The 23,900-nt window shown below is 40.9% G+C and overlaps 1 long non-coding RNA gene across 1 annotated transcript; it reads left to right on the top strand.

Moving 5' to 3' along the window:
* Positions 1-292: 292 nt before the first annotated feature.
* LOC112531908 lies at positions 293-22,976 on the top strand. Its single transcript, XR_005857569.2, has 2 exons — positions 293-366; positions 21,058-22,976. It is a non-coding gene; the product is annotated as an uncharacterized LOC112531908 (long non-coding RNA).
* Positions 22,977-23,900: the final 924 nt, after the last annotated feature.

Here is a 23,900-nt window from a genome sequence, read left to right as displayed (position 1 = left end):
CCTGTGGTTTTACGTGGTTGCTGAAATAAAGCTGCAATCACAGACTCCAAAGCTATCAAATCAGTGCCTTTCCCATGGCATGGAAGAAACTTAATAATAAAATAATAATAACAACTTAAAAAAAAAATGTATGAATAAAATAAGGAAACCCTGAAAAACTCAGTCCTCTGTCACAAGGCATTCATAAGCATTCAGAGCTTGTTTCTGTGTTGCTGAGGCTCCACTTTTCAGAAGGTAGGTGTCAATCAGGATTTTTGCTACTGAAAACAGGGACCCAAATCTCTATGGAAACGAGACAGAGGTGACGGTGACTACAGAGAAGCATTCTGCATAGATTCCCATCCCGACAGTTTACATTTGCTCAAGGTATTTATACTGCTGTAGTTCTAGAAAAGACAAAAAATGATTTAGTTTTCCCAGTCCTACTTCACTTTTTCTGTACCCTCTAACATCAGTCAAGGAGCTATAACCTTTAACTAGTTCTACTTGTTTGCTACCATGTTATCACTGACTAAATTTTTGATGCAGGTGGAAAATCAATCTAACGAGTTTCCATCTATAGAGAATGTCAGGATATAAGGCAGATTTGCAGTCTTCCAGGATGGATCTCACTCTCTATGACTCCCTGAAAGGAGGCTGTAGCGAGGTGGTGGTCTGCTTCTTTTCCCAGATAATAGCAATAGGACTAGAGGTAATGGCCTCAAGATGCACTGGGGAGGTTCAGGTTGGATAAGAGGAAACATTTCTTCTCTGAAAGGGTAGTAATGCATTAGAACAGGCTGCCCAGGTTGTTGGTGGAGTAACCGTCCCTGGAGGTGTTCAAGAAAAGGGTAGATGTGGTACAGAGGAACATGGTTAGTGGGCATGGTGGGGACGGGTTGACAATTGGACTAGATGATCTTAGTGGCCTTTTCCAACCTTAATGATACTTTGATCCTATGGTGTTATGATTTATGAATGGAGATACAAGCAGAGAGGATGCTTCAAACTAAGCCATTCAGAGCTGCTCAGTAGGTATGTGGTTTCCCTTTCACTTTTGTTGCTGTATTGCTTGTTCTTGGGTTAAAGGAGAAGAACTGGTGAGTTATTCATCCTCCTGACTGGATCTAAGTAGGTGAATGGATGGATTCCTAACTGGAAGAAGTTCTTGGTCTGCCCTTGTGGAATCTGGAATCTGAAATAATGCTTGGCCATGTATGGAGTTGAAAGATTAGAGATACAGCTTCTAATTATACAGCTCTGTACTGTACAACAGTAAATATGTGGGAAGGGACAGTGGAGTGCCAAGGGGCCATGGAATAGGTACAGCGAAGATCCAAGCATCAGGCATAACACACTTGTTATATATAAAACGCATCATGACATAGTTCTGACAGTCACTCAGTGAAAGCAGAGGGGACTGTCTCCTAGGAACCTTGGCTCTGACCCTCACATACTCAGTGAGTCCCTGCCTAAATATATTACAAGTCAAGCAGGAGTTGTCAAGTCCTGGGGTAGTGCTTTAATAAGGATCGCAGCAGGGGTTTTAATAAGGGTTTCAGCAGGAAGTGTCAAGAATGACTTTGAGAATGAATCTTGCTACTCCCTGGGCCTGGAAACACAGGGAGCACACAATGAGTCACAACCCATCTCCTGCTCAAACCTGGCAATGGCTTTCCTGTAGCTCATCCCATGCAATGAGAAGAAAGGTGGCTACTTACTCATTTGCTGTGTTCTGCTGTGTGCTGTCCTCTGCAAGAGGAATCAGTGCCAGATGTTTTCCCTTAGAAACTTCAGAGCCTGGGAACATCTGTTTCAGTCAGTGGGGGGTCTCACAGCCATAAAGAATTACAGGATCATGTTGCCCACTTGCTTCAGGAGAATCTGCTGCTGTGTGTGAAACTCACAGGTTGTGTTTTACAGCACTGTAAAAGCACTTCTAGTGGTGGAGACATCACACTTTCTTCAGCTCTCACAGGTCTGCAGCTTACTGCCAGAAGATCTGGAAGCATCAGCTCTGGCTTTGGATAGTACATGACCATAACTTGCAAGTAAATTATTTTCTTGCCATAGTTAATGTCCTTTTAGAGATAAAAATGGACCTCAGAGAGGAAGTTTCTACCTCTTTAAGGTTGAATTTCACTGTGGGTTTTATATGACTGCAGAGGACCACTGCTGAAGAAACTTCCCCAGCTTCCAGCTGCATCTGTTCTCTGCACAATTCAAGAATGATTTTTCTTTCTGTATCTTTGCTTTGACTCTTTTTCTGAACAACAAAGCTAGATTTTCATTGAACAATGAAGAGGGAAGACATCTGATAGGAGTGAGATCAGATGATGGCAAGGGAATTATCCATACCCCAGGCCACTTAAAATAATATAAAGGCCAACCCATCACTCAGGCAGGACACTGCTGGGAATGCAATGGACATGAGTGAGTTGAGGAACTAATTAGATCTGATTGCTTCCATGGCTGCTGTTGCTAAGGAGACTGCTTCCTTGGCATCTGCAGGTTGAGTACTCCCTTACCATTAGCTTCTTTAGAAATTAGGCTCTCAGGTACCAAGTGATGAGAGGAAAGAAAAATAGAACCAGAATTTTAAAAGGGGAAATACCCATAGAGTATTCTATTCAAAAAAGCAAACAAACCTGGAGCTCTTTTCACTCACTTGTGCTTAAGTGGTGTTTCCCACATCGATGCTGTTGTCATGTGATGGAGTCTCTGAGTCAGAGTGAGAACAATAAAGAGAGATGCTGGACTACTCTCTGCCTTTCTTCTTCATTCAACAAATGTATGGTTCAGTAGCTGAGCTGCTTGCATTCAGGTGGAATCCATGGTATTTCTGCTCTTCCCTACTTCTCTAAGGCCTGATGTACACAGGGGCTAAGGGAAAGAAAAGTTCTCTACACATTCACTCTCTGCTCCAGTGAATTCCAGGACCGTAAACACAGCAATAAAAAGATTCACAGTGCATGAAACAAGCTTTGGCTCAAGGCTGTGCTTGTTCAGATCTCTATAGAAGAGGTGATTACATTGTTATGGGTGTCAGACAGGTTTAGTAGGTATGGTGGGGATGGGTTGACAAAGATGATCAGAGGTCTGGAGCACTTCCCTTATGAAGACAGGCTGAGGGAGCTGGGCTTGTTCAGCCTGGAGAAGAGAAGACTGCAAAGAGAGCTTGTTGCAGCCTTCCAGTATTTAAAATGGGATTATAAACAGGAGGGGAATCAACATTTTACTCAGGTAGATAGTGACAGGACAAGGGGGAATGGTTTTAAGCTCAAGGAGGAAAAGTTTAGATTGAACGCCAGGGGAAAGTTCTTCACAGAGAGAGTGGTGAGGTGCTGGAAGAGGCTGCCCAGAGAGGTTGTGGATGCCCCGTCCCTGAAGGTGTTCAAGACCAGGTAGGATGAGGCCCTGGGCAACCTGGTCTAGTACCAGATCTGGTGGTTGGTGGCCCTGTCTGTGGCAGGAGGGCTGGAACTCGATCCTTGGTATCCCTTCCAACCCAAGCCATTCTATGATTCTATGATTCTATGACTCTATGGTTCTATAACAACCTAAGACTCAGCTGAGATATAGTAGAGATATGGGTGTGCTGGCTACAGGAGGTGAATCAACGTAACTGTAACGAAGTTACTTAGGAATTCTTGAAATTACTTAAAATTGTACTGTTGAGGTGTTTTCAGATCTTGGAGAATCTTGGAGAATTTAACCACCTAATACAAAAGTAATCATCTAGGTTTCCTCCCTGAAATACAGAGAAAGAAAAGTCATCTCCAAAGGACATTTTCTCCTATACTGTGGTGCTGCCTAAAGATTCAGTGACTTCTCATAGAAACATAAAATGATTAAAGTTGGAAAAGACCACTAGGGTCATCTGGTCCAACTGTCAACCCATCCCCATCATGCTCCCTAAACCATGTTCTTCAGTGCCACATCTTCACACTTCTTGAACACCTCCAGGGATGGTGACTCCACCACCTCCCAGGGCAGCCTGTTCCAATGCCTCAGCAGTCTTTCTGAGAAGAAATTTTTCTCAATATCCAGTCTGGGCATTAGGTTATCAGGTTTTCAGCAGTTAAACCTGGATGAAAGAAATCTCATTCCTAAAATCATTTCCTGTACAAACAAGCTCCTCTCATTTATTCTCCTGCCTTCATCTATTCATGAGTTTCTGCATGTAAATATATATATATATATATGCAGCATGTCCAATTTATATATTCTTATATATGTATATATATATACACACAGGCACACATATGCATAGATACATGACATTGGTTGGTAGGCGGCCTGTAGTTCTGTTAAGTTTCCAAGTATTTCTATAATACATGTAACGATGCCTTGAGTTTTTTACTCTCACTTTTTCAGTTTTTTTACTCTCATTTTCTCAGTTTTCACTCGACTTCATGTTCTTTCAATAGGTATACATGACTCGTTCCTCAGTCTTTGGCTTTGGTGAAGACGTGACAGTTCATGCCAATAATTGTATGTGGCATGTGGGTAACCAAAATAGGAAACATTCCATGACTTTGAACCATTCATACCTCATAGCCAAGCCTGGCTATAGGGGGACCACAAAGTGGAAAGGGATTGCAAGCATCACACTTCCAGTCTATGAGATTGCTTATCAAGAATGAACAGATGTGGTCCTTGCCTTATGAAACTAATACAGTTGTGGCTGCAACATGAGATGTGGTTTAGCGAGCATGGTGGTGATGGGTTGATAGATGGACTAGATGACCTTAGAAGCCTTTTCCAACCTTTATGATTCTAGGATTCTATGGCAAACACAGGTTCAGCAAGGATTTAGAATTTCCTGGCATAGTCTGGAACTCTCCACCACAACTCTTTAAAACAACACAGCTCGGTTCTCTTGGTTGGATTTTTACAGTCTACTAATAAAATCTTCCTGAAGAGTATTGCAGGCTGTAGGCTTCTCATTTTGTCTCTGAGGTATTCTTTGCTCTAGGGGGCTTTTATTTGTCTGTTCCTTTGAAGCTCACCGTCTGCTGCCTGTTCCCAACTCTCTCTGTTCTCTCTGCCTGACATATGTGAAGCTTGAATACTTTCCTTTACAAATACTGCCTGCCTACTGCAGTCTTTAAAAATAATTCAAGCCAGGAAATAGTCATAATTAATGGTCTCATACAAAGACAGAGCATCAGTCAGTAATATATTACCCAGCCTGTCTGTGGTACCCAACATAGTGACTGATCCACACTTAACTGTTCTCTTGTCCTTTTTTCGTATGTGTTACCTTTTTCTACTTTTCTTTCTCAGATGGATCCAGCAGTCCATCATTGCACCCTAAAACTCTTCCCTCCCTCTCTCTGGGACAGATGGAGCTTATCAGAATGATTAAGGGGAAAGCAGGTGATGTTAATTCAGCTGTATCAGTGAAAAAGCATCTCTGAATTAATTGCATAGGTGTACTTGGAATACGGAAGGCAGGAAAAGGAGAAGGGAAACAGAAGAGACCCGGATGCCCTTTCTGGTGGGGGTGAAAGGGGTTCTTATACCAGTACTAGAAACTATAATTGTCGTCCCTGTTGCCTTTAGAGCTGTTCATCAACAGATATTGGACAAGTCAAAACAAAGCAGAGAGAGAAATTGTCTCCTTCCAGGCTGTGGAATGTGTCCAAAGAAGTATCATGAGGCTGTGGATCTGGAACACAAGGCTTATAAGGAGCAACTGAGAGAAAAGGAATTGTTTAGTCTGGAGAAGAGGATACTCAGGGGATATCGTATCACTCTCTACAACTCTCTGAAAGGAGATTGTAGTGTGGTGAGAGTTCATTCCCTCAGGTCCTGTTGCTGTCACCAGAGAGCAGAGATTGTGTGTTGCCTGTAGACTGTCATGAGGCCTTCCCTCAACCTCCTCTGCTCTGGGCTGAACAAACCAAGGGACCTCAGTCGCTCCTCATATGTCTTCCCCTCTAGACCCTTCAGAGGTTTGCTGCTATTGAGTGTGATGCAGAATTACTCAACTTCACACTTCAAGTTGGTTTTTTAATGCAAACTTATCCAGCAGTATCTAGTTCAAAGGAAAAATTGCTGACCTGGAGCTTGTAAGGGAAAGCCTTCCATCCTTGAATGAACAGGTTGTTCAAAGAAGTTGTTGATGCTCTGCTTAATGGATGGACAAAAAGAAGGGCACCAATGCTCTGTAGCAAAGCAGTGTCCAGGAGGTGCAAATTAATCTGTTGATAGTTAGAATAATGTTTTGTTGAATCTTAAATCAAAATTGAGTCTAACTGTTGCTGCTTGTCCTTTCCCTTTTTGAATTTTACAAAATAATCATTTAAGTTCCTTTCAAAGAGAATATCCACAGTGCATACTGATAAGATGCTTAATGTCAAATCAAAATATTTTGAAGTAAATTGATATGCACACTTAAGTAATAATTGTTATTTGGTGTTTTTGTTTTGTTTTATTTTATTTGTACTTTTAGTTTGGTTGGTCTAGGGTTTTTTTGGTAAATTTCATAAAAATGTGCTTAGGAGTAAGGTTTGTATTCAAAAAGAGAATCTGGCCTTGGAATCTCTATCATGTGTCTTCCTTGAGGAGGAAGAACAGTCAACATGAAAGTGCACGGTGAGAAAAATGTGAACAGGAATAGTACACTATGTTCCAGGCTTGATATAGACACTCAAGGAAACAAAATATGTGCTAATAATTTGTATGTCAGTACTCAACACACACTTCCAGCTGGCATGTTATGCATATGGAAAGATAGGTTCTGCTTGATAAAAGGAAAGTCAGTACAGCAAATTATTATTATTGCAGCCTTCATAAATTTGTCAGTTCCCAGAAGAAAAAAAATAACAAAACAGTGTGCATTCTATTTCCAACATGGAATTTAGACTTTCCTTCCTAAGAAATGGTTTGATTGATTTGTCTGCCACATAACATTCTAGAAATTCATGCCTATTCTAACAAGTAAACTTACTAGAAGATTAATTATGGTTATAAGTCAACTATTTTTTTTTAAGTCAACAGATTTGCTTTTATGTTATACGATGTTATCTCACTGTAAATAACTCTTCATATAAGATTTTTTTGTCCATGCTGAGTAATTCAAGTGAGATTGGCTAGTAGTTACATAAGATAGTTTCTTACCTATGATTTTCCTTGCAAAAAATATTCTGTGCTGACTCTGGGGAGTCATCTTACTTGTCGTCCATAAACTTTTTGACCAGTAGATGGAATCCCTGTATTCAACTCTGGTAAGAGGTTGTTTGGTCCGGAGAAGAGGAGGCTCAGGGGAGACTTTATCACTCTCTACAACTATGTTAAAGGAGATTGTAGTGAGGGGGGAGTTGGATTCTTCTCCCAGGTAACAGCAATACGACGGGAAGGAAAGTAGGAGATATTACTTTCAGGGCAGCCCTTGTAAGTATGAAAATACACAGCCAAAATTCTCCTCAGCTGTAAAATTCAATAAAAGTATAATCATCCTCTGTAAGATTGAATCAAGGTGTTGCTTAAACATCATAACGAAAAAGAAACAGATAAAAAATAGAGGAGAAAAAGTGGATTTGACTTCTCTGTAATGAAGGAAGAGGGGACTTTTACTCATTTACACTAGAAGAGGTCCTGGAAATGTGCAGGATCATTTTGAGACAGTTGATTCAAAATGCCATTACATATCATAGGCTTCAGATATGAACCATTTTTATCCAGTCGGAGGAGATTGTAAAGCTAGAAAACACTTGCTGAATTCATTACAACCTCTCCTAACTTTTGCAGACTCTGGCCTGACCTACTTCATGAGACAGGTTATTAAATTTTCCCAACAATTCTGTCTGACCAACAGAGAGTTCTTCTGTAATAATGCAGATGTGCAATGCTTCCAGACTTTTCAAAAAGACCTGAGCCAATCTATTTTCACTATTATTTATCCCAACAGCCTACGTTAGCCTACCTTGGTATGGTATTTTTAGTCTGCTTGTATCTATGTTTGGCTTCCATGTCCTGGATTTAGATCCAGTTTATGCAGTGAAGGAAGAATCTCCCTCATCACTGAGCTATATTATCCCTTCAGCATGTATAGGGGGGCTATAAGAAAAGGACAGACCCTTGAGCAGTCTATTATGACAGGACAAGGGGAAATGTTCCAAGCTTAAATAGGAGCAATTGAGATATTTGAATACAAAGAAAAAGGTTTTCACAATAAAAGCAGTGAGGCATTGGAACAGGTTGACAAGAGAGGTGGTGTATGCCCCATGCCTGGAGACATTCAAGGTCAGGCTGGATGGGGCTCTGAGCACCTGATCTAGCTGTAGGTGTTCCTGTTCACTGCAGAGGAGTTGGAGTAGATGACCTTTAAAGGTTCCTTCCAACTCAAACAGTTCTATGATTCTACAATACTAGCACTCTCTTTTGTCCAGAGGACCCATTTAATTTAAGTCCAGTTTAATTGTACATTATTGCCGTGCCTCCTATGACAAGTTAAAGTGAAGTTACTGGGACAAACTATTGGTTACGCAGAGAATTCCAATCTTATTGAAAGGGTTTGGAAAAATTGTACTTAGAGCGGACTTGCTTTTGTGCATCTTGTTTCCAATGAGAAAACACAGAAAAGCAAAAGAAGACGTCACTCCTGAGTTATATTTCTACCACAGTAAATGAGATGTGAAGGAAGCTCTTCTTGATGCTTCACAGATGGAGCACCGTGTGGCTTAACACTTTCTGAACTTTGCTTTTTAATTGCATAATGAGATCACTGTCAGGCGTGGGCATCCCAGGTGTGCTCAGCTGAAATCCAACTCTTCCCCAGAGCTGCTGCCTCAGTAACAGCCCTGTCACCGTTCATTAGCACATTCCCAAAGGTAATCCAAACAGACATCACTATTCCAGTGCAGCCCAGCATGGGTCATTTCCATGAAACAGCAGAATTCATGAGTGAGCACAGGAGAAATCTGCAGTAGGAGGAAGATATAGAGAAGTAAATGGAAAGAGACTTTAGAGCTCACCTCATGCATCTATAATACAATTACTTGCCAAAGGGAATGATAATTTTGATGTGATATTTTTTTCTTGCTGTACAGTAAGTCCCAGACTCTAAGCACAGCACAGAGATTCCATAGGCTCTGAAATGAAGATGAAAGCGAATTGTAACTCAGTAGCTGATTTGCAAAGTGTTGGACATAGCACTGTGCTTTGACACTTCTCTGGACTTTTCAGACTGAATGCAGATTTTTGAAAAGGCAGACAGTGGGAGACAGCAAGCCATAGCAGTTGGTGGGGGTGCTTCTTTTTCCACTTAGAGCTAAGTCTGAGCATAGATTGCATATGACGTTATTAAGAAGCAAAGGAAAAACAAGGGTAAGGTATCCTTGCAAAGTAAACTGAAATTTGGGAAGAGCAAAGGAAGGATAGGGGGTTCCTACAGAACAAGATTAAGAAAAAGCTGAAAAGAAGAGTTTCAGTCACAAGGATCTGGTTAAACAAACTTATCTTGCAGGAGATGCTAACTTAGCACCTGTGTGTAAATCTTGTTTGCTGGACAGAACAAAGAGTAGACTTTACAGGATACAAAGATAGTTCTGGTTGGGCTAAACAACAGACTCTGAATCCAGATTCCAAAGTATGTATTGGCATCTGAACTTTGGGAAGAAAACCCCATAACACCAATGTGGTGCTAGAAAGAGGCATTCCTTTATTCCTCGTGATACATGCCAGGCCACTTGCCAAATCATGTGCGTGCTCTCAGAGTTCAGGCTATACACTTAAACAGCTAAGACGTACATATGCAGTACATTGGCATACATATTCATTCTTTTCCAAGAATTCATTAATATATGCTAATGTTCCTCTGGGACCATTGTAGGGGGAGACCCCATGGTAAGGGCCTCTGGTGGTCTTAGACCACATACTTCCTCCTCATTTTTCTATCATCAGTTTCATCACAGTGACTTTTGGCCAACCTTTAGCTGTGTTTCCCCAGTTTGGCAAACTTCCATTCTTTATTAGGCCATAATGAGCAATTTCCAAAACAGTATAAGTGAAATCCAAGAAAAACGTCCTTTCACCTGGTGAAATGCAAAGGTAAAAGTAGTCTATTGTGACTTCAGTTCTTCTGTGAAGCAGGATCATTGAGAAAAACAAGGCTGTTTGCATACCAAGCAAAGCTAAACTGGAAAGTTTTAGAATTAGCACTCATTTCCTTTTTCAAAACTAATATACTGGTCCTTAAAATAATATACTGATCCCTATTGCTAAACAAACTAGCCTATGTCAGGATAAACAAAGGAAATGAAGGGGCGTATCTACTGAGGGGATAAGATGATAAGCAAACCGAGAGGAATGTGAACCCCAGGTACCTCAACCAATGGGGAAAAAGGGAAGGGCCCACCAGCATTGGGTTGCAGGGATACAAGAGGGGCTGTGTCCCTCAGTATTTTGAGAGACCCCACAGGGGTATGCCCCAGTGGACTCTCCCTTTATTTGAATAAAGAAAGTTGAAGACTCTCTTCTGTCTCTTTTTGGGAAAAAGATAATTGAGCAAGCCTATTGGAGCAGAAATTTTCCTAACAAGAAGTGATAAAGAGAAAATTATTTTTGGATATAAGATGTCCTGTGGATAATTCTGTATTCGTTAAACTTTCTTATTGAGGAGTCTCAAGGAGCCCTCTCCTGCTTCAAGTATTGGTAGGTGGACAGCTGGACTCATCTTAGAGGTCTTTCCAGCCTTAATGATTCTATGATTCTATAAGTCTATTCAAATTTAGCTAAGCTAACCAGGAAAACCCAATAAAAAGTCATGCAAATATTTTGAATTCTTCCATTCTACTTCAATAAGCTCTTAGTGTACCACACTGGCTGTCCTCATGCAAAGACGTATCCACAGATCAAATTCCCTTGCACTACAGCAGAACAATCACTTCTGTGGTTGTTTTGGTACATAATTGGGCTCTGGGTTGCAATGATATTAGAGTTAGTGGTTGGAGTAGGGGTTTCTTGTTAGACAGCAAGTGAATGCCTGGGGATATTTTAAAGTGCCTGTGTGGTCTGGAAAGGAACCCATTTGCCAAGCAGCTCTGAAATGGACTTACTGGGAAGGAGCAACACAGGCAGTTAGCATTGCTATTTCTCAGTGAAATGTGTCCCTTGAATGCTATAAAAGGGAGCCTCAGCCTTACCAGCAAGGTGAGGGGAGTACCCAGATGTTTGCAGTACTTACCGCCTACTCTAAGCTCTTGCTCAAAGCACCAGCAGGCATATAGAAATTCACACTCCCAGCCATCCTGCTCATGACCAAAGCCTATTTCCTCATTTCAGTTTGTGCTTTGAGAAGCAAATGTTCAGATCTTTTTCTCTGAGTCTCTCTCAGTCTTTGCCTTCAAGGACACTGTGCCTAAATTCCCTGCATCCAGCCAAGATGATGAGGCGCTAGAGTAGATCGCCCAGAGATGCAGTGGATGTCTCATCTTTGGATTCATTCAAAGTCAGGCTGCAGAGGGCTTTGAGCAACCTGATCTAGCTATAGGTGTTCCCGTTCACTGCAGAGAGTTGGACTAAATGATCTTTAAGGCTCTCTACCAACTCAAACGATTCTATGATTCTACTAAAATCTCCCTGTGGCTCTGCACCAAGTTCCCAGCCCACAGGTATAAGGCATCATTTTCTTATGCTTGCAGCCTGCTTTGAGATGCCTGGATAGTAAAGAATTCTTGGGAAGAAGAAAAGCAGTCTTGGATGAATTTAGCACGTTGGAAATAGGTAGATAAGCAGTCATCTGCAAATTATTCATTGTGTGGCTCACCACAAATGCTATCACACCCAATTTCACCACCTGTGAAAGGAGATGAATATGTGATTCAATTGTAATATATGTGAAGAAATTCATGTAGACATATACTGCTGAGCAGCCCTACTTCATAGAATGGAGAAAAACAGGCATTTTAAAACATGATTCATCTCATCTTATTTATCTGGCTACTTTAGGAGAAGAGGAATTACCCTCTGGAAATGGCTGTTGATTGCAAAATGAATTCAGGGTGACAATCACAGATGGCTCCGTTTGGCCAATGAATCCCTCCTGAACTGCCTCATCGTGTGTGTGCACAGAGTCTAGCACAACAGGGTCTCAGTCAGAGCTAAGTGCTACTGCAACTCTGTAATAATAAAGAGTATCTACTGCTGGGTGCAAGCTGTGTATTATTCTTCTCCATGTGGTAGATTGATACCTCAGTTCCTGAGGTGTTCCTGTTTGCCTTCCCCTTGTTTACCACTGAATCATCCTTTCCAAAGTTCTGGGAGGATGTGTGATATGAACATAGCAGGTAGTGTGGGTACAGTGTAAATCTTGCATCAAACAAATTCATCAGGACTCTGTAGTGCTTCTTTGAGACAGGTAGATACCAACACATCCTCTCTCTGAAGGTTCATGTCCATGGCAGGTATCAACTGACAGCATGTTCCTGAATGCAAGGATCTTATCCAGTAATGTAAAGAATCATAGAACCATGGAATCATCTAGACTGGAAAGATGGAAAGATTCTTCAAAAGAATCATGTTCAACCATCAACCTGACCTGCCAAGTCCTGTCACTAAACCACGTTCCTTAGTACCACAAGAAGATGTACTGCTGAAAAGTATGTTAGAACAGTTGATTCCTTCCTTCCCAGTTTTGGATTGTTCAAAAACTTGATGGCTCTGCCCCAAGTTTTTGCTTTGATACTGTGGAGAGCATCTGTCAATGGAGTCAATTTTGCATAACCTCAGTGTAAGCAGCATTCCCAGTCAAGCACTTGTGCATGAGTTATGCCAACAACAGGTATTGCCAGATACCACTGAGTGAGGCCAACTGCTTCTACATAGAACATGAAGGCACAGACATTTGTTACTGGCTTGTTTCAACTCCTTCCTTCACATGTGTACTAGATGATCTTTAAGGTCCCTTCCAATCCAAGCCATTCTATGTGAGCTTGCTTCATAAACTAGGCTAAACCTCATTCCATTCTTTTGCTTGCACATTCCTTTGAAACTCGTCCTCTAACTACTAATTATTTACATACAACTGTGCTATTAAACTGCAATGCTGCCATTATCTCTCCGTAGTGCTCTGGGATTCATCTTGTGGCACAGAGTAAAGTTGTTGTTACTCTCCATGCCAAGTCATGTCATTCCAGCTCTCCCTCTTCTCACCCATTCTGGTTCTTTCAGTTGCAATCAGACCCACACACTTGAGCTGATGGAAGCACAGGTTGGGTTTTATCAAACAAATCTCTCTGAACCTCTTATCATTGCTCCCAGCATGCTGCATACGAGTATAATATTCAGTGACTGCTCATGAAGTGTAAAGCAGGACCATAGTGCCAGTCAGCAGCTGCTACCAAGCCAGATTCTAACCTCCGTCTGTAGTTACACCCACCAAGTGATGGGTTGTGCCAGAGCAACCCTTGTAAAGGACCAACAAAAAAGCACTTTTTCACTTTCTGGGATGTGCTTGGTATGTCTCAAATACTTGCAGTGCAAGTCTGTCACCATGACAACCAGTCAAAGAATGATATTAGTAAGTATGCTATCCTATCCTCTAACGGGTTAGTCCTGCTTCACTGACAATCTCGCCTACCTTTCCTGCAATAAAGTTTTGTCTGCAAAGATATTTTTGACACATCTGTTATTGCAAACTCACTTGTTCATATCTTTGAGATGGTGCACCTGTAAACATATCAGGCATAAAAGGATGCTTGACAGGGACCCTGGGAAAGGTTGATTTTTTCTTCATCGTCTTCTTGGTGGTCATCGTTGCTGTTTGTCATTTCAAGATTATGATCTCTGGACAAGCATGCTCACCTCACCGTCCCTTCTCCAGTGCTGCAAGCCAACACTGGAACTCCTTGAAACAGGCCCTTGACTGGTGATCATTCTTTCTCCTGCCTATTTCTTTGACTGTCATTCTCCATTTTCCTCAGTTTTCTCTTTTCTCTCTTTTTCTCTCATAAAATTGTTAAGTAATTTCAAGACCTGTTTCAGCTTCTTAAAGGATGTATATCTTATTTGCTTGCTAAGTCATAAAGTTGCTAAGTAGTTGTGGGGCTTATTTCAGTTCCTTAAGGACATATAGTTTAGCTGCACAGTTTGAGATAGATTCTAAGTATTAGAGTGCCAATATTTTGGGGATAATTGTGTGCCAATGTTTCTGGGATAACTGTAGTGTACAGATTCTCATTAAAATTAATGATTGTATGCAGATCTCTGTGTCTTATCTTAATCTAATCGGGGGTATTTGTTACAACCCCCACTCATAAATTAGTATGGTCCTGATTTTTCAGTTGTAAAGTTAGATTTCACTTATTGTCATCGTGACAATATTTCAGGCTTACTACCACCCCTTTTACAAGGTGTCTGTTGCATCCCATCCATCACAGCAGTAATGCCCCAAAATATAAACTGTGCATCAAGTGACAGGGCAGCTTGTCTGCAATGAAATAAAATTATAAGCTTTGGGCTGCAGTACTGCTGCACCAAATCGGTCAACAATATTTCTGATATTCTCTTACAATCACAAACAAAAAGATTTAAAATCAAGTGAAAGACAAATTGTGTTTCATTTGGTAGAACTGCAAGATTCAAAACAAGGTCTATATTTTAAGTCTACAGGAGTAGCGGGGAATTAGCTTTAGGTTCACAGACTAGACTGTAGACCTTTCATTTCTGTACTGAGACCTGGAGAACTTCACCTCTGCTCTGTTGTCACATCCTTAATCAAATTGTTTGCCTCTACTCCTGTAACAAGGCAACAAGACAAAACTAGTGGTTCTCCTTATCCCTCTGTTCTGCTAACCCTTCTCTGTTTTCCTTCGCACAACACCCCACACAGATCATTTGCTATTTCCTCTGGAATCTTAATCATGAGAATTTTGGACTTCCAAAAACCTTCTCTATTTTTAGAAATTGGAGTAATGAACAGTTGACTGCTGACTCAATCTTTTTTCCACTGATGTCCCATCCATGAAGGTGCTCAAGGCCAGGTTGAATGGAGCCCTGAACAACCTTATCTAGTGGAAGGTGTCCGTAGTCTCAGAAGTGGGGTTGGAACTAGGAAACAATCTTTAAGATCCTTTCCAAACCAATCCATTCTATGATTCTATGATATAATCAGAAAATCTACTTAATCATCTTCCTATCAGAAAGGCTGTAGGAGATGAACTTTGTCTTCAGCAAATCAGTGGATTTCAGTGAAACACACTTTTGACAGCTACAAAAGCTGTTCTGAAAAGTTCACAAAAACACTTTGCAATTCCAGGTTTCCTATGTAACAAATTGGGAACAGGAAGAAGTGAATTCAGATACAGCCCTGTAGGTAGCTTGCCTGTAGTGACTGAGCAGGTTGTCTGACTCATTCATCAGTCTCAGACTTTAAATGAAGTCGTAGGCTCTTGCACATCTATTATCCATTTGCAGTAAGAGATCTGAACATGGTCTTAAATATTAAGTACATTAAATCCTGGTGAGAAACATGTGAAGATCTTTATGTGTTTAGAAGTAGAATTCACAGCATGGGTAGCCAAAGTCAGACCTAATCTGATTGGAATGCTTCAGCTCAATGTCCATTTCAGTTCAAACTCTGGTCAATTATATGGTATTGCTCACCTAGGAGTGATTTATACATCTTTACAAATGATTGAGCCAAAACTTTTGGCAATAGACAAGAGCTGGAAATGACTCACAATGATAAGTGAAATGTCTGAGGTAATTTCATGCCTGGTTTGATGATGGGGTATCAGGTGCTCTATGGTTATCGCTTCACTGTAGTCCAATAGCCCAGATTTTAGTGAGCCCTGGTACCTAACTCTGTATGAGTTATGTGTCAGACACAGGTACAGAGTACAATATAATAGCTCAGGGTGTTACACTTGAATTAAACCTTACATAATCACAGAATCACAGAACTGTAAGGGCTGGAAGGGACGGACCTCTGGAGATCATCCAGTCCAACTCCCTGCTAAAGCAGGTTCCTTAGAGTAGGTTAACGCAGCAAAGCATCCAGACTGGTTTTGAATATCTCCAGAGAATGATATTCCACAACCTCTCTGGTCAGCCTGTTCCAGTGCTCTGTAACCCTCAAAGTAAAGAAGTTTCCTCATGTTTGTATGAAACCTCCTGTGTTCCAATCTGTGCCTGTTGCCCCTTGTTTTGTTTCCTGGCACCACTGAAAAGAGCCTGACCTCATCCACTTGACATCAGCTCATCAGATTTTTATAAGCTTTGAAATCCCCTTAGCTTTCTCTTCTCCAGGCTGAACAGCCACAAGTCTCTCAGCCTTTCCTCATAAGGGAGATGCTCCAGGCCCCTTATAATCTCTGTAGCCATCCACTGGACTCTGTTCAGTAGTTTCCTGTCTTTTCTGACTAGAATAGCCCAGAACTGGACACAGTTCTCCAGATGTGGCCTCAGCAGGGCAGAGTAGAGGGGGAGGATCACCTCCCTTGACCTGCTGGCCATGCTATTATTAACACACCCCATTATACCATTGGCTTTCTTGGCTACCAAGGCACACTGCTGGCTCATGGATAACCTGTTGTCTACCAGGACAAAAAGGAGCAGAGCTCCTTTTGAGCATGTCAGCCCCCAAACTGTACTGATGCATGTGGTTATTCCTCCCCAGGTGTACAACTCTATATTCGCTCTTGTTTAAACTGTTAAGGTTCCTCTCTGCCCAACTCTCAGCCTGTCCAGGTCTCAGTGAATAGCAGCACAGCCTTCTGGTCTATCAGTCACACCTCTGGTGATGTACTCCATCCCTTCATCCAGGTCGTTACTGAAAATGTTGAACAAGATCAAAGTTCAACCATGCTAACTCAGCTGATGGATGGTAACTCAGTAATTCCTTGGATATGCCTGATATGATATTAGACCCAGAGGTAAAGGATGCTATGCATTATTTCAGAGCACTTCCCTTGATTTCCTATTTTTTTTCACTGATCCTTTTTCACTGGAATTCACTTTTGAGGATACATTTCTGACATTGTTATATCAGTTCTGTAGAGAACTCTTTAATTTTGCATTGCTAGTAAACAAGCAGGGACAAGATTTTCAGACAATGTCTGCCACCATTTCATCATTTTAGAACCACCCTTGATCTCCTTGTCTTTTACTCCTAAAGACCTGAACTATATTTCATTTAATATTTAACAAAGATTCACCCATCTTTATGCTTCCCACTGTCAGATGACAGCCTACTTGAACCCACAAATCACCACAGCCTCACCTCACATTGCTTTGCTATTTCAGCTCTCCCTGTCTGCTCTAACAGCTTTCTTTATGGCCAGTGCTACAATGCCACATCTGAGCTCAGTGAATATTTCATCTCTTCACCTCAGAGCATGTCTGGTTGGTCCACTGTCCTTTTCAGTATTCCAGAGATTCCATGATGTTGACTGCTCACTGTATACATCTTGTTTGTGGGCAGCTGACTTTTGAGAGTCAGATCTCCATCTAGTTTCTGGTCAAGTGTACTGTTACTCTGTGCATAGTGATATTTTACTTTGTGGGTGGGAGTAGGGGGTGTAGGGGAATTGGAACTACTTTCACTTTGTCTATTGTTAGAAGAAGGCTAGAAATCAATAGACAAAGCAGCCACATTTCTGTATTCTACATCGCACTGATGTAGAGGACACTGAAGTTCATATCTCACTGAACCTGAGCAGTGAAAACCACTTCAGTGCTAAAATCCTATGTTTATGATTCTAGGCTAAACTACAAAAATCTATTACCATTGACTCTTTGGAGCCTACTGCCTTCAGGTAAGAGTTGTAACCGTCATGCCCGGATTGCAAAGAGAGTTTACATACTCATTGGGTAAGGGTCTGTCTCTCAGTATCTGAAGAGTCCTCACAGAGCAAATCTTTGCTAAATTGCTAATCTTTTCTTTGTGATTTATCACAGTGAGTTTTAGCATCGTGTCTTCCCACCTCTACCAGCTGCTTGGGGTACCTGATGTGACTGCATAGAGATGTGGGCCTCTGTTTCTGAAGAATGTCTTTGCCAGCACAAGTCAGAAAGTACAGAGTGAACCATCCAGCTTCCCTGGAATGAGATTTAGGCCATGTTTAAAATATTTACATAGTACTCACAGATATAAGAGAACTGAAGACCCTCACCCTCTCTTCTTTGCCCCAGTCTCCACTTGTGGTTCATTTGCAACTACAGTCTTAATCTGGCTTCTTGGGGGATTAAGTGGCCCAACCATTCACACGATCAAGTTCATCTGACTTCATTTCTCCTCCCAGATTACATCTTCAAAAATATACAGAGAGGGAGGAAAAAAGAATTTTCAGCTTGGGTTTGTTTACTTTCTGAATGGAGGACTATTGCTTCAAACATACATTATTAAATAACTGAATAATGAGATACCTAATGAAGAGTAGTTTCATTTTTAATTCTTTGAGCCTCTCAAATGTGAATTATCCAATTATGGAATTCTTAACCATTGTCATTCACTAAAGTCAAAAGCACAGGACAGCATAGATATTCCTCTTGGTGACAGTGCATTTATAAATAGGCGATACTGTCATACAAAGAAAGCACACTTTTTGATTTGTATATCCCAAAGAAATATGTAGCACCTAAGAAAACTTCTCCCAGCATAATGTCAGCCATGATGACTCTGTACAGCATTTCATCTTCTGTAGTATCTCTTGCCACCTTTGAAGAAGGCAGATCACAGCTCCAGTAATACACAGCAGCCCTTTCAGCCCTATATTTTTCACTTACCCAGGAGGAATAGCAGGAATCCTTGGCCATGTCCCATGTGCTGCCATGAAAGCTGAGGATGTGTGCTGTCTCACAAAGCACATGGTTAGAAGTTCTTCGTGCCTGCAGCTCGTTTAAATGTTCTCCCCCTCTTCCTGCTGTCCCAGCAGAGAACACATTGTGAAACATCTCCCTGCACTGGTTTGTGTTCCCTAGTATTTACAGCCACTTACAGTCTTTCAAGTATAACCCCAGCACATTTCTTCTGGTTGTTTATGAAATAGGTGCTACTGACACATTCCACCAGAGTATCAATTCAACCCTCATTCTTTCCTCAAAAGAACACAGAACTAACGAGTTTAAGCTCAGTGCTGACATCCAGACTTTCCTTTCTTTCCTGATTCATGCCTACATCTTCACTCTAATGGAGACACCAAGTCTCCTGGCTGTCCTCAGCAGCAGGTGGTTCATTCTCAGTGATTGAAGCTACATAAAACAAAGACCTGAGCTTTGGACAAGCTTTCTTGATCACAAAAACACTTGGAAAATGCGTAAAATGATCATTTTCATTTCTGTGGATCTCAGGGCATCTTATGAATGTGAAAATATCCTTTCCCCTTCCCACCTCCTCTGAACTTATTTATCCTTATTTTACTTAAAAGCAAAGTAAGGCAATGACTAGTTAAAGGATGAGATTGAAAATGACAGATAGCAGTCTAAGGAGTCAAGAAAGCAGAATTTAGACATCTAAATTCAATAAAACTTAATTTAAAAATGATTTATTCACTTGCCTAGGAGATTGAAATGTTTCGGCACTTAGGTTCTGGTGTCTGTAGTTCATTATTCACTTAATAGCTAATGAGGACAAGAAGCACCAGCCATATTAGATGGGATCCATAGGAAATGGTCTTGGGGTGCCAATACGTTTCAGTTTCAAGAGATTTTACAGCCTTCTGAGAAATGGCACTGGGGAACAGCAGTGACTGTGTTGTGATATCTCATGTGACCAGCATGCAAAAGGTGACAAATTAAATGACTTTATTTCTTCTTCTAAGACTTCTATTTTCAAAGAAATTGAATGGTCTAGTGGAAACAATTCTTTTCCAGGATCATTTCTGGAGTAAAGAAGTTCAAAACAACAAAGTTTAGCCTCACTTGCACTGTTTGTTTTATACTCATTTCTGGAGTAAGGAAGTTCAGAACAACAAAGTTTTGTCTCAGTTGCAATGTTTGCTTTACCTTGGTTGCAAAAGGCAAAATGAAAATGTCACTCCTGAGTGAAAAGACTTTTTTCCCCCTCAAGGCACTAAAAAATCACAACTTGACTTAGCCTTTTACACAGAGCAACTGGAAGTGCTCTGTAAAAAATTTGCCTAATTAAAATGGGAGGTTTCAAATGAGCTAATGTCATGGGTTCATCCATATGGGGACTGTCAGTCCCAGTGCCCAAGCTGCTACTTGTTTTGAGGAAAGGTTTCCACCACACTGCATGGGGATCCCCTGGGGCATGTAACACACACCAGGTTGTTGACAATGTTTCCTTTTTTCCTATTATCTCCTTATTCCACATATTTTCAGTGCCCATCACAATGCGACCTCCATGCCAGAGAGGTCAGCAGATACGTGATTATTAACTACAAAAATAAGTTTTTATTATGCTGAAAACAAGGAGCCGGGAGAACCTGAGTCTCGGCTTATATATCTAGCGTAGGTGGCTAACATGGGACCTTCGTCCTCAGGCAAGATAATTATGTGAGTCCATTGTCTGAGATCTCATTGAAATAGTGTAGGCTAGCTAGCTGCAAATGATTGGATATTAGGGAAAATTCCTTCTCAGAAAAAGTGATGAGGTATTGGAACTGTCTAGGGAAGTGATGGAGTCACTGTCCCTGGAGATTTTCAAGAAAAGGGTAGATGTGGCATTTAGGGACATTGTTTAGTGGGCATGGGTTGACAGTTGGACTGGATAGACCACTAGACTTAGTGGTCTTTTCTATCCTTAAAGATTCTGTGATTCTAGAAATGGGTTAAAGGAGAAAGGTGAAGTCAGTAATGGATGACAAATGAGCTGCACTGACAAAAACAAACTTGAAAATGTCCTGCAACTCCCACCAGTGTTTCTTAACCTTCCTGCAAGTATAATTTTAAAAAAGGTTAGAGCTTATTAACAAAAGACATAAAGAAGTGTTAAGAAGTCACATATATATAAATATGCGCACACAAAAACACAGAAGGGAAGTTAAGAGTTAAGGCAAAAGTAACAGAACACAAAAAAAGTATCCCAAAATGCTGCTACAGAAAGGAGCATCTTCTGGCTGGATCAAATGATTCAATCCTCTCTGTTGTTTCTCTGTCTGCTTCCAGATTATGATCTTCATTGTCTTGAGTTGCCCTCATAAAACAAAGTTCTCAGTAAATTATACTGCCTTCTAGCTGCTGTCTGCGTGATATGTGAAGTACAGCTAATGGACAGGATTCAAGCACTGTCCAAGTCTTCTTGGAACAGGACAAGAAATCATGAGCTACAACTTCAGCAAAGGAACAGCAGTAGGAGTGGAAACTCTAGAGTCAGCCAGTCACTGCACATGTTAGGTGGACCTTCACTGATGGGGAATTTCAGGAAAAAATCTTGGGTTAGAAGCTGCCAAGTTGGAGCGGAAAGCAATGATACCTCAAGGTTTGTATTAGTTTTAAACCCAAAGACAAACTTTATAATGAAATCAGAAATCAGCCTGCAAGACATTCCCTTCTTTTACCATAGGGTAAAATAAACTTAACTATAGTGGTCATTTGTTTCTTGTATTTTCACCACCTTTTGTTTATCTGAATGCAATGTGCTTCTGTGTATGTATGAATGTATGTGGTAGGATAAGTGGAAGAAATTAGAGCTTTTCCCTCCTGTTGCCTTTTTGCAGTTCCCCTTCTGAAGTTTTTGAAACTGTTCAAGAAACAGTAGGATGAACAACTCTTGGTCATTTTTTGTCTTTTTATTCTGTGACTCTCAAGTTGAAAAGAAGAAAAATAACCTGGATTTACAAATCAATCATGGGGCAATAATGAATTGTAAACCTGTTGAAGATGCGGAAAAGGTAAACGTGGAATCAGAATATCCCAAGTTGGAAGTGACCCATAAGGATCATCAAGTCCTACTCCTAAGGTAATGCTAACATATATATCGGAAGATAAAATTGCTACAGGGAGAGCAAAGATTTCATATTTGTGTAAGCTTATTGGGAAAGTCACAAACCAGCCCACTCACCTTCACTAAAGCGAGATGGGCACAACATGAAACACATGCAGGAAAAGGCTGCAGGTATTGTCAGAGTTAAGGAGAGCTTCTTTTAATAGAAAAACTAGAAGAGACTGGCTTGCACCGAAAGCTGAGTAGGAGTCTGCCTGGTCTACAGACTCTTCCTCTAGACAAGCAGCAGGGAAGAGCTATTTTAGCTGCAGGATAAAGCTGGCACTAGGACAAAGAGCTAAAAACTCATTTCATATCATGTTGGCTGGAAATGCAAACATTTCTAAGCATTGAAGCCAAGGAGGTTTTGAAACAGCCTCCCAAAAAATCCAGCAGGTTTGGAGTTGTCCATGTGTGAACAAGACTACAGCAAGGTCCTGGAGTTCAAGGTACAGAAGACTCTATAGTTATATATCATATTATCATAGAATGGTTTGGTTTGAAAGAGGCCTTAAAGGTCATCTACTTCCAGGCCCCAGCCATGGACCTGGCTGCCACCCACAAGATCAAGCTGCCCAGAGCCCCATTCAGCCTGGCCTTCAGCACCTCCAGAGAACATCCATGGCTTCTTTGGGCAATCTATTCTGTCTGAGAAAGATATCCAAGCCAAATCTCTCTGGAAAAGTACTGATGGAATTCTCAAGCATTTGGGAATTTACTCTTGGATCATTTTTTCTGCCTTTCCTTTCATTCATGTTGGGATTCATGGCACCATTCCTTTGCTAGAGCTGGCTTCATTTCAGTACTGCATGGGTAAAATGCCTTTATGTGGAGGTTAAGAATCTCTTTTGCTAGTCTTAGTTAAATAAAAATAATACAACAGGGGCTCTTTTGCAGTAAATAAACATTTGGAGTCCAGAGTTTTTCTGTTCACAAGCTCACCTGCCTTTTTCAGTAACATACTGCAAGTGATTTCACTTTTTTTTTAATAAGTTGATTTTTCATCCTTTTTTTTCTTTTTCTAACACAATCTAAAGTCCATTTGTATATTTTAAGGATGCTATTAGCAATGACAGCAATAAAGTTCTTTTACTGGTTTAAAGCCTGGGTAAACACGTTCCTGCTGCTCAGAGGGTATGACTCTTTGGGGAGTAACAAAATAATTCTCAGCACAATCTCCAATCCAACTTGCAAACTTAAAAAATTCTGCAAACTGAGCAGTTTTAAAGTTTCTTCAAGGAAGATTACAGTAAAAGTGACTCTCATTAGAGGTGACTCATCTGTATGCTGGACTTGCATCACACTGAAGAACAAAAAGGAAGGTAAAGAAGTTTAGAAAACTGGCATGTTTCCATTGGTAATTTGAGTTTTCAGTCATGGTGCTTACAGAAGGACAAGAGACCTTTTGCAACTCAGCATTTGATTGGTTGTTTAAGCCTCTGTAAGAGCTAAAAAAGCAAAGTCTGAACAGTTAAAAGATAGGGTGAAAGATGCAGGAGTCACTCAGTGTGTGAAAAAACTAAGTAATTTAGTTGTCATTGTTGTTGACTTTTGTGAGAAGATTACCTGAGCCATTGTTATTCAATTAGAGGTTTGGAGGGGAGGAGATGAAATTCCCGGTCTTTCATTGCCCAAAGCTTTGCATTCATCATCATAGAAGGGGTGAAGGACAAAGACAAAAGCACAACTTGGGAGGAGGGGGGGGGGGGGGGGGGGGGTATCCATGAATAGCTCCTGCAATGTGGTATAAAATATCTTGTGCACTGAGGTTCTTTGTTATCATTATATGCTGTGAATAAGATCAGGGAGCTCAGCTTTTCATAGAATCACAGAATCATTAAGGTTGGAAAAGAGCACTAAGATCATCCAGTCCAACCATCAACCCATCACCACCATGCCCACTAAACCATGTCTCTCAGTGCCACAGCTCCACATTTCTTGAACACCTCCAGGGATGGTGACTGCACCATTTCCCTGGGCAACATGGGACCATATTGTTTCACATGAGACCAGTTCCAGGTCATGT

The sequence above is a fragment of the Gallus gallus genome, chromosome 2 (assembly GCF_016699485.2).
Source record: "Gallus gallus isolate bGalGal1 chromosome 2, bGalGal1.mat.broiler.GRCg7b, whole genome shotgun sequence".
Taxonomy (NCBI): Eukaryota; Metazoa; Chordata; class Aves; order Galliformes; family Phasianidae; genus Gallus; species Gallus gallus.
This window is presented reverse-complemented; position numbering and strand designations above follow the sequence as displayed.